Source organism: Dendroctonus ponderosae, unplaced genomic scaffold (assembly GCF_020466585.1).
Source record: "Dendroctonus ponderosae isolate FM_Combo_2020 unplaced genomic scaffold, Dpon_F_20191213v2 Dpon_F_20191213_1, whole genome shotgun sequence".
Classification (NCBI taxonomy): domain Eukaryota; kingdom Metazoa; phylum Arthropoda; class Insecta; order Coleoptera; family Curculionidae; genus Dendroctonus; species Dendroctonus ponderosae.
This window is the reverse complement of record NW_026017110.1, coordinates 12395033-12411261: the sequence shown is the minus strand read 5'-3', so window position 1 is coordinate 12411261 and position 16229 is coordinate 12395033. Positions and strand designations below refer to the sequence as shown.

The 16229-nt window shown below is 30.8% G+C and overlaps 1 long non-coding RNA gene across 1 annotated transcript; it reads left to right on the top strand.

The window, feature by feature from the left end:
• Positions 1–6109: 6109 nt before the first annotated feature.
• On the top strand, positions 6110–8437 carry LOC109535811. Its single transcript, XR_007282477.1, has 4 exons — positions 6110–7698; positions 7784–7937; positions 8028–8163; positions 8214–8437. It is a non-coding gene; the product is annotated as an uncharacterized LOC109535811 (long non-coding RNA).
• The last annotated feature ends 7792 nt before the right edge of the window (positions 8438–16229 follow it).

Here is a 16229-nt window from a genome sequence, read left to right as displayed (position 1 = left end):
CAAATGTTATGCAATTAATCGTATAGAACGCCTGTTATATGGTGCATTTGGTTTTTATTAATAGTACGGGAGTATAGGTAGTTAGATTTTTACAATAAAGTTTCAATATAATTTTAAAAATCTTTAATGCATCGAGCGATAATTTCGAAAAAGTCTGAAATTTAGGGTCTGGAATATTACAATTATGTTTTAAAATGTACAATTTATAGGAAAAGTTGTGCTTGTTAATATTAACAGTCTATAATTCCACCATAACCAAGTTATCTGGTGTAATAGGAGGTGAATTTTCCAAAAATATAAATTTTATTTGTCTTTTACAATTCTGTTGCAATCAGATGAATTCAAATTCTAAGGTTTGAGAAAGCTTTCTATATTATCTGTTCTGCTTTGGCCAAAAAGCTCCAACTTCATATTATAAAATACACTGTAAAAATATTGTTATTTACTATATTAGATTAGGCTTATTTTTTTGCAACAACTAAGCAATTCATAATCTGCTCCTCCTCGAAAAGAAATAAAATAAACGAAGGTTAACATGAGCGTCTTTTGTCTAAAAACTATCGCTTAAATTATCCATTTAAATAACTTGATGCACTTTGTAAGACTATGAAAGTTCTAAATGATATTTTAATGTCGAATTATGAAGGATTGATTTTCAATTTTATCAAACCTTTGCTTGGGATGCTATATTAATTCGCCATTATTTAAACGATCTAAACTTTTTTAAAGTTTGCTTTCGTTGCAACAAAAATAGTGGTTTTATTAATTACATATGTGCCATATGATATCCATTACCAATAAACTGCTCCGCATTTAGGAGTATCTCTTACGTACATGTACTAAGATTAGGACACCTATATAGCCACTCCTAGGCACCCAAAAATATCCAAAACCTAATCTAGGTGCTAACGATTAATATTTTCAATTTACTATAACCTGGGGATTGGCCTGATTAGTTGGTTTTTGCAACAACAACTGAACGGAAACTGAATGTGCACTATAATGGTCTGATTTAATTATTTTCTTCCAATTTTGCAATATCTAAGTACCGCAACATGTTTTATATTTTTCTTAACCGAATCGTATTGAATTTCATGTCAATATTCCAAAGAGATGTTAGTAAAAACAATATGGTTCTAATCAGTGTAACATTGTTCTCGTCACTCGTTAGAAATTGTTATGTATTAATTTTTTCCAGATTTGTCGATTAATTTTACTTGAAAAAATAAACAAGGAAGTGTAAAATATTATAACGAGTCTGTATTTCTTCTGTGTTCAACTCCTTTGTAGTCTTTGTTGTTTGTAGGCCAAAATAAACGTGTTTTGTTAATGTAAGAACAATTGCATGATTTTGAAAGCAAGGAGAGAATTGTTGACTGATTCAGAAAAGTAGGGGTTTTTAGAAATTCACTAGGAATCAAACTCAGTACCAATTGTGGGTTTATAACTTATGCATAGTTGTGTTTAATTAATTTCTTAAAACAGGATTGTAAATAAGTTTACGTGAGATAACACATAGGGAAACAAGATACTATTGCAAAAGCTGTGCTTTTTTAGATCAATTGGCAACAGGAGACGAAAGACGAACTAATAAGTTTGAAATAAGTTATTGCGGCTTTGCTGCTGCACGATTAAAACTCAACTTTTGCTACGTTAGAAATTGGTTCATTTTCTCAAAAAAAAAAAACACAAATTTATCATGTGCATTATCAGTAGCATTACTGCTACGGAAATTTACGCAATTTTATCTATTCCAATTATAAAACATCAAGTTGTTTCTACGTGCAGTTGCTCACCAGACAGTGTATTTCAACGAGAAGTTCAATGCATCACGCATTATAGTAAATTATTTGATTTTCGGAGCATTTTGGTTCAAAATTCGTTCTATGCCGGACGACAATTTTAAAACTTGCAATGTCTCAATGGAACAAAAAGCGTTTTTGACACTCATCTAAATTCTAGCATCTATGTTTTTCAGGACTAGTCATGGGCATGAATTTGGGTTTGCCAGTATTCAAATTGCCAATCTCAATCAATACCAAATTAAATTCACGTTTTTAATCGACGTGTTGGAACAAACTTTTACGTTTTCTTTCCCCAGAATTTATTGAATGTATTTCAATTAGGTACTGCTAATCGCCTTTATCGGTGCCTTATCGGTGTAATTTATATTATCGGTGCATATACAGCTACTTTAAAATGTCGATGTTTTATGTTGCAAATGTATACAAAGGCAGTCAATGAAATTGCTAAAACAATACACAAAGCTGGCAGCAAAATATATACTGCAGAAAGTTAAAAGGTTTTATTGTATAAAAATCTATTTTTATTTACAAAATGATCTGTTAGAATTCATTCTATTCAATGTAAATGAATTAATTTTAATACTTTAGTGATTTAGTGAAAAAAAGCACAAATTAGTGGGTCTATTGAAGATTTTATTAGTTTCAATTTGATAAGTCTTATGCTGAAATATATCAATCTACCCATCCTACAAACGTGCAAATTTAACGGCTCTCAGCGTCAAACAGTCTATTAAAATTGATAATTAATTCCTGAATATTCAATCTATCTCAGTTATAAATAAATTAAATGATTTAGCAAAACTGGTTATTGGCTTGCATTGAAGGCGAGCAGATTCCGATCGAATATTAACTTCTTCTGTGATTCATAAATACCAAAATCTAAAGCTTGAATATTTTAAAAATTTCTCCATAACAAGAGAAAAATCAATCTCAAATATATTAGTGCACGAATCCCATTAAAAGGGCTTGTAATGGCTTTTATCGACATGGATTGAATACTATTTTGGTTGAATTTTGTTGTGCAAATTCCTTTACATAAATAAAGTTTTAAAAATTTATGAATTTAGATGTGGGTTGACATTTTTTACTTTAAGGTTTTAGAGTATTCAAAAAGTTATAAGCCGGTTGTTGTTTTTGTGGATGTATGCTAGTAACGAAAAGGTTGTGGTCATTGCAAGAACGTCGAAAGAGCTTTTTCAAACAAACTGTCCACATTTCTATGCTTATTGAGCTATGAGCTTTTAAGAATTTACGGTTTTGAAAAATAGCTTTTAAACACTAGCTTTTAAACACTAGCTTTTAAACTTAATGCTGGAGAAAAAACTTGTGCAATCGATTCTCTTAAAAATTGATGAGAACATAAGATTTTTAAATTTTTATTTACAATTTTTGGTTTCTGACCATTCTTGTTTTTGTGAAAGATAATGCTGCCTGTTAACCTGATAAATTCTGTTAGTGCTAGTTTTGCAAATAGCATACACGTTCAAATTTCTGGACAGTTGCAGCCTTATCTTGACAATGAACTTCTTGGATAGGGAAACATCCAACTTAGCGATAGCAATTTTTTTTAATTGGCTTTTATTTGACTGAATTTTATTAATAGAAATATGTCCAATTCTGGAAAGCTTTATTCATGTTTCATATTTTTTCTATTATGTTCGTAGTAACTTCCTATAATAAGAGAGGATGTCACGCAACGCCCTGTATACAATGTCTTACCACTTCCTGGTATAATGGATTTGAAATTAATTAGTCAATTTATGGGAAACGCATAAAAATAAATGTAGTACACCATCTGTGTATGTTTCAAAACTGAACATGTAAGAGAGAAATTAAAATAATTAAACTACTTTAATTCACTTTATTTAGCATAAACGAGACAAGTCAAGTATTCAATTGGCAATTCAGTAGTAAATCGTTAAACAATTAGCAAGGATTTTAAAATGTCAGTCATGGGTATCGTATGTACGCAATTAGGTTATTAATTACTGCGAACTGACGATTGGTTTCAGACCAGCAAATTTATTATGAAAACAGGGAAAATTGCGAATATGGTAATCTAACAAAAATCTTTAAAGTAATGTTGTAATTGATTTGTTGAAATATGGGAAGTCTCATTTTTCAATAGGCAAGTTGTACGTAATTTTAATGCAAAATTGCAGAAGATATATCGCTTTTAAATCTTGCATAGAAACTGCATGGCCACTGATTTGCTATTCAAATTAGCTGAAATTGCAATAAAGAATAATACTTTGTTAAGTCATTAATATTTATATATGTTTTATTATTAATTACTACATAATTTTCATAGTTTGTTAATAAGGTTGATGCACTAGACAAAATTGAAATAAAGATACATACAAAAAATTTGCATTTTATGCATAGAAATATGCTTTTTTTGTCGATGATATTTGGAAAATGATTTTACTTAAACTTTAGTAAGATTTTCCCAGCAATTAAGAACTATAGAAGTATGTACTTACATCTAAACCATTCGAAGATATGAACTTAATGTATGGTTTAGCTAAAACACGTGCTTCTGAGGCAATTATAATGTATGTCGAACGTTTAGCAAGTCGGAGCCTACCAAATTATAATGTAAGTATTGAAAATTAAGCAAAAAAATTAACTTTTCTCGTCTGTTCTACCTCTTTATTACCCCAGTACGTTTAATGAGTTTCAAAAGCATTTTGTATAAATTAGTATTCTTCGCCTACCTGTTGCCATGGCACAGGCAGTGGCACAATATACAGAGTGATTGGAAACCTTATGGACACAGAGTAGGGACGTGGAGAGGAACTTAAAACAAGTCGAGTTTCCATTAAAGTTAAAAAAAATGGTATTTTCTCTTTGACTCCTACAATTTAGGAGATATTTTGCTCAAATTTTTAAAGTAGGTTAATGTTGAGACCCTTTACCCGTAGGTAAGCCAACTGGTTGTGAAAATCTACAGGTCGTTCTTTTTTATATAGGCATACCTCCTTTTACCCCCCCGAACTTTTTTGTGGTGCGCCACTGACTTCAACCAAACCAATTTGTGAATTTCTGGTTCAATTTACGAATTTATTTATCTCTTGAAGTGTTTTCGTATCTGCTTTCGTTTTCCAGTAATTTGTACAAACATTGGTCCATGTATGGTTTCTGGGTGATTTTCTATGAATTTTTTGTTAGGCTTTATAATACTCTAAATAAAGATAATTAATTATGTTATTGTTTACGGGTACGGTCACATTGATACAACAAGCGTGGTTTAACCACCACACTTTGGATGTCAAAACTCTCATCTATTATCGTTCTGTTTCTTCATTACTGCATAATTAATGAATTCCAAACAAATTTTGTATAAGGCACACACGATTTCATTTCGTATAGGTTAACCACTTCAAAATAGTATTCATCTTCCTGTTACATTTCATCTAAAGTTGTTTGATGCTTTAATTCTCACCCTCGACAGGTAGCAATTGAATTGAACAGATAGATAATCGGGTCTATTCCAGAAAGGTGTTTTTGGCATAGGGAATGCCCCGGTCCAAGGGGCCACAAATTTTGAGCCTTAATTGTGCGTGCCTTCATTCCCGGGATCGATGGCTATATATTTACTTGTTAACGTTCTCTCTTTCACTTTTAAAGCTATTTTTGATATTCATAAACTGAGAAAAAGAAAAGCAGCAGCGGAAGTAGGTACATAAGTTTTATATTAGTCTTTCTACAGAACTTCCCGGTTTAGCAACATTAGCGTGTCCACCTGCTGCTATTGTTACATCTTCCTCATATGATCTGAAGCATTGATGACTGATGGATACTCTCATTCATACGGTAGGCGCACAGTGTGCAATTATCACTCAACGATAATTGCATTGTTTACAAAAAATATTTGACAGGTGTCTTTTCATGTTAAATTAGACATAAAATGTCTTCCTGACATACCTAAGATATTCAAATTAAATTTAATAAACATAAGTAATAAAATTTAAAGGGTAATAAAATATAATAGAAATAAAATCCACATTTACTTTGTTTACTCAGGATATAATTCATCAAAATTACACTCGTGCATCAAAATAAACAGATAATTTTGCATTCGAGCTTGTTGTCTTGTAAAAACTGCATTCGTTTATTTTCACATTGGAACCAAAAAGCTTCCTCTTTCGGAGTCGGGCTTTTTCGCCACAATATGAAAATAAACTCATGCAGTTTTTAGACAACAAGCTTTCATGCAAAATTATCGGTAATTTTGAAGCACTTGTGCAATTACCCCCGAAAACTAGCTGATTTTCAAATTCTATACATCAACAAGTTGCCATGAATTTAAATTTAGCTACAAATATCAAACCTGCCTCACTTATTATTAAGTAATTTCCGTTTAAATTCTACGAGATGTAGAATTACTTTAAGGAACGGCTCTGAACGATACGATTTGTCCTTTCGACATTTTGAATTGTTCTTGTTGGGAACTATGTTTCACTCATTAGGATTTATCAGAAAAGTTTAATCTTCAACTCGATAGAAGCAATAATAAGAGAACGTTAAAACGCTTTATCTATACCTCATACTGCAAAAATTTATTTATACGCGGATTATCGAACTTTAAAGTGTTATGATGCATATTTTCTTCGTCAGGCTTCAAACAAATTTCTTAATTTTCAAAGATATCCAAATGTTATGTTTTTTGAACAATTTTGTGAAATCTAAAAAGTATCAAAGCTAATAATTAGGCATATTTGGATCAACAGCCTTCTAAACTACCCTTCCTTCACTAATTAGTTGTTATCAGATCTCTTCCAAACTAGAACCAATAAATCAAATTTTAAGAGCTTGGCAACGTTTTTGAGATATAGATATCTAGATCTCAAACAGTTGTTTGATAAATGGCAATAATAATTTTATAGGTTAGAGTGCATAGCGCACAGTTTTTGCTTCATTAAGTTTTGTTCAAAATTCTACTATGCTTACTGGATATATTGGAAATGTAATAATCGTTGAAGATGTGTTATAAAAGCCATGCTATTTGAGTTTCAATAAACATTCCATTCTGGCAGATTCTTGTCAGCGAAATGTGTTAAACAACTTTAGCGAAAATAGAAAAGGCAGATAAGAGAAGCAAAATTTGTATTATATTCTCTTTGAAAAACAATGGTTAACCAACTATAAAAGCCAACAATTCAAATTGCCCTCGCTTATTCAAACCTACGTTTTCCTACCCGATAATAACATATTTTACTGCTAGAATAGCAATGCCAAGGCTGAATTTTTTTTGCTTCCTACACTGCATATTTATTATGTGCATTTGGTAGGCGACACTGAAAAATACCTTAAATTCACTGGTGTTTTGAGTGGGACCAAAATTACATTTTTGAATGTTATATCAACTAATTAAGTAATATGTATTTGTAAAAAAATGCTTCCCAGTAGAATTTTAAGTAGCTTAACTCAAAAGGTAACTCAAACTTGTCTAAACTATAACATGTAGGATGTTTTCAATTCGTTTGTACAATTCGAAAATATAAATTTTACTTCTCAGAACCAAGAATTTATGAAAAGCGCTTGCTCCTTGTGTGCCTCAAAATAATATATGACGTTTCGACAGCACGAGATATGGGTCTATCTTGGGGAATACATCAAGTTCCTACACAATGTGCATCTGCATAAAGTTGCTACGCAACCTTTCCGATTTCCTCAAAGCTTGTATTCGCTAGTTCCCAAATAGAAAGCAGAAATATTGTTCTTTTAATGAAAATTTTCAACGATTCTCCTTGTTCTTAGCGAATGTGGTTATCAACATTTTGGATACGGGCGGTTGAATGACGTTCAAGTTGAGCCATTGGACGTAGATATTTAAAAACCCATGAAATAGTGAGATCTACAGGATCTACTTTCTAGACGCCACAAGCAGGTAATTTTTGTGCGTACCTTGAGTGCGATTCTTTTGATCATCGAAACCATTTTGACGATCTACCTTATTTTTGTTTCTGATCTAGTCCTAAACATAAAATGATGGCATTACACACTTTTCCTTCGGCATGTTGTGACGCATCCAATATAGTTCATTTGAATGCTACACTTTATCAAATATTATTGAAGCAGTGTTTCTTGAATCTGTATAGAATTATAGTCTTCATTGACGATCTAAAGGTAAGTGAAGAAAATAAGTAATTTTTCCTACAATGTTCTTGGATTGACGCCAATATCAAAACGAGCTTCTCTTCTTCAATATTCATATAGGTATAGTAATCTGAATATTGGGACCTGACTGACCCCAAGGAAAATAAGATCTGAACTGCTGACAAGACCCAAAATACATATCTAACTCTAACTTTCCTAGTGTGGACTGAGGAAAAAGTTAGGCAGCCGATTTAAAGTAAGTACATGCAACGAATATTAAATTACGTTCAATTGTTATATTTTCAGTATTCTTCATTTCTACAGTTGAAGACATATTAGCATCCCAAACTGGACCAGCCAATTAGGAAAGAGATTCATTTAATGTAATTAATACTATCTATTCTAAATCTTCGCCCTTAAACCAACTAAGCACGTTGTTAGAGGCATTGAGATCTATCTCTATGTTGTTTTTAATCACCTAGTTGATCCAACCGATGTGTTTTTGCATTTCCATTAAAACTTTGATAATTTGTCTGCTTTTATTTATTCTTCCCTCTAAAAATAGAGAACAACAGAACGCTAGCATGTTCAAAAGTTGTCCATATTTATTTCACTCGGTATTTAACAGTCATCCGATATCAGAAATGGTTACTACTTTAAACAATATTAAATATTTAAAAAATAGCATTTTATTATACAATGATCAGTGAATTACAGAGTATCAACAGCTTAAAGTAAAACCGTACATATTCCAAGTTTTGATAATAAAATCACAATGAGCTTTAATAAAAATTACTTTGTTTGCTAACATTACAACTTGTTTATACAGAGCGGCTGCGACTTTGTTAGATTACTCACATTGTGAGGATACGTGGTGATTAAGTAATAAAAATAAATGTTGGTGATAGCAAACAATTTTTTTAAACCTATGTAACGTGTTTTATCAATGACTACCCGATTGAAGCTCAGTTAGGCAAAAAGCATTTGATAATTTCGGTCTTTACTTTTTATAAGAATACTGATTATTTACGTCTGCAATAAAAACTATTAATGAAGTGTATTGGATACTTTAATTAGATGCAAAATTATTTGATTACTAAAAACTGAATTATTAGGATACTCAATTTGGGACTGAATTAAACAAAACAGTAATTTAAATAAATAGTAATATACATATATAGAAATAATAATTCAAATATGGCATTTGAGGAACATTCCGTTTTTCTCAAAGTTTTTTCAATGTAACAATCATCTGTATAATTGAAGATCTTATGTTTATTCGGGGTTGTGTAAATTTTGCATATTTTAGCAATGTTTGTGAATCATCTTCAAAATCAATTTTTATTTATAATTAGTCCACAGCTGATGAAATGTGCCAGCTCAAACGGTTCAAGGACCTAATTGACAGGTTGAATTGTTAATACATGTCGACAAAATAGGAACTATTTAGATAATTAAGAAAGAGAGATTTTCGCTGGAGAATCATTTCTACCTGTCTCATTACTTTTAAGTCACAAAGACTACTTATTGTTCTGTAGAACAGATTGTATAGTTCCCATGAAATCAATAAAAAAAATAGTCCGCACATAATTATTGTAACAATATTTTCTATTGTTAAACTGTCAATAAACTCGATTAAATATTTTATTTGCGTTAATATATTTTGCGCTTAACTATTTTACTTTTACATTTATTTATTTTGACTTCCAGCATGTAACTAACCCAAACTTATTTTATTAAGGTTTAAGCAATGCAGTAAATAAAATACACATTAAAGGAAATGGGGATCATAAATAATTTTCAAACACGCAAGCTAAGTAAATATGCTTAAATAAATTTAGAACCCTCGGCAAATGACTGGTATTAGTAAGCGGAAAATTCCTTTAAGGACTGGGGGTTTCTCCATCAATATTTATTGCCTGGTTATATAGCTGGTTTTAAAAATAGACGATAATAATGGATGTCCAGATTCAAGAAAATTAATTAAAAAAATAAGGACTATATTAATTCTATACATATTTCAGTTTTCACAATAATTCCATATATAATTAGATAGATAAAGAAATATCTTTTAAATCTTCTCCAAAGTCAGTTTTTTCAGATTTTTCATAAGCACCAAGGTTTTTAATACAATTTTATCTTGGATATGTCAATACGCATTTAGCAAATATTTCCCATTAACACAAATATAAAATGTCCTTTGATACAGTTCGTTTTACAAGCAACGCCAGCGTAATAACTGGAAATTGAATGGAAAATTCCACTACGTGGGGTAGTGGAATTTTCCATTCGACCCTTTCTAGCTCCCAACTGGCGAGGGGTCGGAAGCAAAAACTGAAAGCACGAGAATTTAACCATCACACTTGGATATTAAATTTTCATGCATGTTGAAAAATAATAAAGAATTCTAGCATAAATAGTAGAAAGTGGTGCTTTCGCTCAAAAAAAAATTGGAAAACAAACAGAAAATTAAAAATTCATTTAGTGTTTATTAGTGAAACGTAGATTAGATAAATATGTATAWTTCCTGCGCAATGAAAAACTTCCCAGTAGTTATATCCATGCCATAAATGGAAACCACGAACGCAGCAGCACAATTGCAGACATTCTGTTGATAAAGCATTTCTGTATCTAGTCTATAAGTACCCCGATTTGCCCGCACTCTGTATTCTCTGTCAAGCCTTCAGCACGCRAAATCTTGTACGTCAAAATAAAAACTTTCGTTTTTAAAAAGGACATTTTCAATTGGAAATCTATAATTCAGTTAAAATATCCTTTCTCCAAATGTTCTCTTCTGGAATCATTATTTTAGAAAAAAACCATGATCGCATGATAAATTAAACTAAATGGTTTTCCTTGGAAATGTTTTGCACGCAAAATTTGTATACAGCATCTTAAATAGGTCAATGTTCAGAAAATAATCATTTAATTTTATGAGCTGAGAATGTTTTGATAAAATCTGACCTCACCTTAGAAATCTAAAAGTCATATTAAAAAATAATTCTTTATTACAGTTTTTATTAAATATAAATCATTTTTGCATATTTATTATAAACATGTTAATTAAAACCATATACATGTGTAATATTTACTTCTTTTATTATTTATTCTAATTGAAGTGGACATGATGAAGGGCATTAATTCCCGTAATATAACAAGGAAAATAAATGTAATTGTTCGATTAATCTGAATATAAACCATTTCTGGAGTCAATGGGATGTTCGTAACGTAACTGAATTCAACTGGTTTGATGTAGTGGTTAATCATTGATCCACAATTTCCTTGAATTGCAATGGAAAGCAAGTTGAAACTAGATAAATCAAACACATACCTGATAAAGTGTTTAACACATTTACTACCAATTTCGGTTTTTCTTTATGCGTATATCAGATAACCTTAGGTCATTAATAACATCTGTTCTACAATTAACTACACAATATTTGTCATGTAATCGTGTTATAGAGAAAGCATAGTTATTTCTTCAACCATTTGTACGAAGGAATTTTCCAATGAACTAAGCTAATTTTAGTTCGCGTTTACGGATTATCTCTATCTCTAGACGAGTTATTTTTATCCTAAGGTAAATGATGGCATTTTCCGCTTTAATATTATAGAGTGAAGTTCTCAGTAACTCATTACGGAAACAATAAATTGTTTTGTTCGTTCCCACGTGCAGTTGTGTTTTGAAAATAATAATTACAATTGATCACAGCGTAAATCGACGAATTATAAATCTAAACGAAATTAATTTTCCAATGATATTGACGATTGGAGAAACATTTGGAAAATGTATTTAAGGTTCACTCAATTCTCTAGTTTTGTGAATTTCCCACATTTTTACAAAATACTCAGAACTAGACAATTTGTGTGTGTATTTACTAGATAGGTACATATAACGGTAATTAAACGAATATTCTAAATTTTATTTTGAGAGGTAATTAAAGCTCACTTGGATGTTAGCAGAAACAAAATTAGAAGTAGTCGGTAGGAAATTATTTTATCAAGTAGTTTAAGGAAATCGTCATGCGACTCTTATGTTATAACACCACTAGAATTACTTAAACATAATTGCTAAAATACTGAATGCCATTACCTACAATTAGATGTGACTGAATATCAGCATTTTTTGGGAAAATTAAACGAGATTGGTTTGTGGAGTAGGAAAGCATGTGCATTACTAATGAAAAAGTGAATACCTACATTCGTATAGCTTCTAAGACATGCAGAACATGTCAAAATATTATTTGGATTTGTGGTCAATCCTCCTTTTTCAATGGTTTCTCATAAAAAATTAAAATATTCTACGGGTTTTAAGATTTACTGGTTATTTAATAGTCGAGGTTCAAGTCAAACAAATTTTTACTCTCAAATTTAACCTTTTTAATAATTTGAAATTGTATATCAACAAATGGAATCAAGGTAACGTCGAATAACATTGGTGCAATGCCACGAAGTCATTCCACAATAGTAAATATAGTTGCAGGATTTATTATGAAGGATTTACAGTATTATACATTTTCCTCCTTGGCTGAATACTATCTGAACAAAAAGTTTTTTTATTAATTGGCAACTAATTTATTATAATATATTAAAGATAAATATGTATTAGAATACTAATTGTATCTCAAGTACGTCTTCTATGGCAGTGCAATCAAATTCATTACCGTTTTATAATCCAATTAAAACAACATTATAAACTTAAAATACTTTAAATACGATTATAATGAAGGAATTGTCTTCTTGTTTTATTTAGAAGTTCGTGCTTCATTGTTTTCATATTCATATATGAAATGAAGTTTGTATTTCAAAATCGGTCTGTATTACAAACAAGAGGTTTTCGACTGGATAGTTTGCGAAAACGTTTGGCATTCAATTGGTCTGATTTTGCACTAAAGTGAATTTTGTGCGGAATCTTTCCCCAGTCGATTTTTGCCGGAAAACTGTAATACATGTGCCAGCATGTGCTGATGATTAGTAAACACTGATCCTACGTTACAAAGTATTATACTGTGAAAGATGGAACGGCTGGACGGATTGACAAAACCTTGCATAGAATACCACTTATCGAAAATATGGAGTCAAAATATGAAAATCATTCATACGATAAATGAATTCGCAATTTTCGCTACACATTTCGATTTAGATTTAAAATATTTTAAACTTCTTTTACCACTATTTTCTTTCAAAAGCGTATATTCTAGATATGTAGGTAAACTGATAAAACGGGAAGAAATTGTAGACATTTAATTAAAGCGAAATTAAGTACTGTCATAAAAGTCGGGGTTATAAAGATGCAAATCGTCCCTTAGACTATTGAAGCTTGTCTGTAAAAACTTCATATGTATCTAATATAATGTAATAATAAATATCACGGTTAAATATGTATGCGATATTTCCATTACCGACTATTCCTAAAGAAAGGTACACATATATTTTTTCTAAATGTTAGCCATTATGTTAGTGGTAACAATACAATGGAAATGTATTTATATCAATTATCTAGACATAATATTATCTTTTAGCCCATGATTGGTCAGTTTTCCATTACTATTCCTATATTTCTTGCATATGTTGTATGCACTTTTTCTACACTGGTTCAAAAAAAATAATTTGCGTTTCAATTCAATATTATATATTTGTCTGCCCAATTTTAACAATTTATTGTCAAGTTTTTGATGCGAGTCTACAAATTTTGTACTTTGGCATCCAATTTTTAAGTGTTTGGGGCATATAACAACTAGTCAGGTGATTAAATTGGGGCATTGTTTGTCTGTCAAGTATTTAAACGATCAACATTTTAATCGCTTCCATTTTTGGTGTATAATTTAATTCTTATTTGCACATTTTCAATGTTTAAAGTTTCGAAATAACATTTGGTGCAATCTGATAACTCCTATTCAAGTAAAAACAGGAAGACATAAATCCTTGTTAAGCTCGTTCAACAAACCTCATGGTCGTCGCACGTTGTTGTGCGATTACATGTGCAGCCAGTTAACTGAGAAAGTCATCAATAATAATTAACGCTAATATATTTAGATTGTATATGTTTATTGCCAACGATCAATCAATAGTTAATGCCAAAATCGTCATTAAATTACTGCCAAATACGGTTTGTTGATCAGGGCCTAAACGAACAAAGTTCAAATAAACATGTTTCGTTAATAAGCTGGCATAAATACTAGAAACGTACAAGGTGCATTTCGTTTTATTGATACATGAGATTAAAATTAATTGCATTCTTATCGACGGATTTTAATATTAGAACTGTGTTGGAACGTATTATTTATTCTATTGTTTTCTACCAGAATGTTAATTCTTAGCATTATTTAAATAATGAAATAAATTCCTAAGCTCCTAAGTATTTTCACATATTTGCTTCAAGTAGCTCATATTACTATTTAGAGATGAGGTATTTGAGTCCGTGTTTTAATACTAAATAATCTAGAAATAAAATTGTATAATAACTACCACGGGTTTCACTAATTCCTCATTTCCTCCTGGTCTTAACTGTTATAAAGCATTTCAAAATGATTTATGTACTTGAAGTTCTATATCAACTTCATTGCCTTGTTACAGATTTTTAAATAATTGTATTAAAATGCATTATCTACAATGTATTTGCTTTTGAAACAGGTATTTCATATACCAGATTTGCGACTGAATATCCAAATAAATTATTTTATGCTGATTAATAGGACCTAGCGAACAGTTTCATGAGATGGTGCACACCAGGATTATCCCTCTGAGGTTCCCTACGTTTTGTTCTTCTTTGAAAATTAAAGCCATCCCTAAACTCACTAGGGAAGGTAATTTCCTGTTTTCAAGCTCTTCATATTCAACCAAACATTCTTTCCTTTGAATGTTATTTTATTTCTCACTCTTTTTTCAACTTTTGCTGGGTAATTTTCCGGGTTACCAGTGTTGTGAAACACAGTCAGGAAAGTACGTACAGTGTTTTTAACTACGTTTTAAAAAGCGAGTTCACATTTTTTAGTGTTTTTTTTTYTATTTATATCTTTCGGCTTCTTTTTACTGTCCCTGGGTACCATAAAGGAAGTTACTTTACTCCATGCTTGTGGCGATATATTCAACAAATTATAAAGGTGATTCTATTTATAGTTTTTCAGTATTATTGGAGTTTTTTTGTTGATATGCTTTTACTTTGAAAACGGGTTGTTTGTTTTTCGTAGGCCAGATTCACTTCTTTATTGTACCAGGGATTTCCTTTGCATTGAAAATTCGAGTTTATTGTTTTTCCCGTCCTTTGAATTGACCTTTCATAGGTGCTTCTATCACATATTCCATCTGATTCTTATGGGTAGGTATTTTTATCTGATACATTTTCTTATCTAACGCTTCCAGCTAATCTGTTTTCGCACAAGTATTTTGTGTAGTTTAATGGTGCGTCCAGACCTGAGGAGCCGAGCCTAATCCGCGGCAAATTCTTTTGAACTTTAGTCAAAACATCGACAGACGATCCATTTTCTGCCAATCATAGCATAGTTTCTAAAAGCTATATTAGACGGTGAAAGCCCTGATATTAAAAATACACGATGTCAAGTATATTGCCCTTCTAAAAATAGGCTCAAGGAAACCGACGATTTCCATTAATTGCCTACTTCCCTTGAAAATTGATTAGCCTGTTTCATATCGATCGCTGAGAACCTATAATACCTGTAATAGCTTTTGGTGCATTTTCTATTATTTATAGCTGTGTTCTATTTTGAGGATATTTTGTAATGAACTGCAGGCACGTTTTTACCATTGAATATACACAAGTATTTTAATATTTGATACATTATGTGACTCCAGTATTTTATTGGTTACTATTCATTTTTGTCGACAAAAAAGGGGCAATAAGTAATAAATATTGCACATATCTTAAAACGCCTTCTACTTTTTCTATGTACGTTTTCGGTAAAAAAACAAAAAGTTATTATGTGTGAATGGTTGTAATATCTTTACAATTCATTTGTTTAAAAGTGTATATGTATTTGGTTTTCTGGTTTTAAATTGTTAATATTGCTAATGCCAACTCAAGCCTAATATTTGTTGGGTATCAATTGCAAGAGAGACTAGAAAAAAAATGAAACTTTGAAACTAAAGTGAAACGCTGAGAAAGATTATACCGTTAATACGTAAGTAGTGCATGCATTGAAATAGTAGTTCAACAAACTTATTTTTTTCTTTATAATTTACATTGAAATATAAATATATCTAAATAATAACAACAATGTTTTATTCATCTGACCTAACGGTACCTGTAAAACAAAATTATAGCGTTCGACACGTGTAATGTTGAAAAAATATTGATATCAGTAA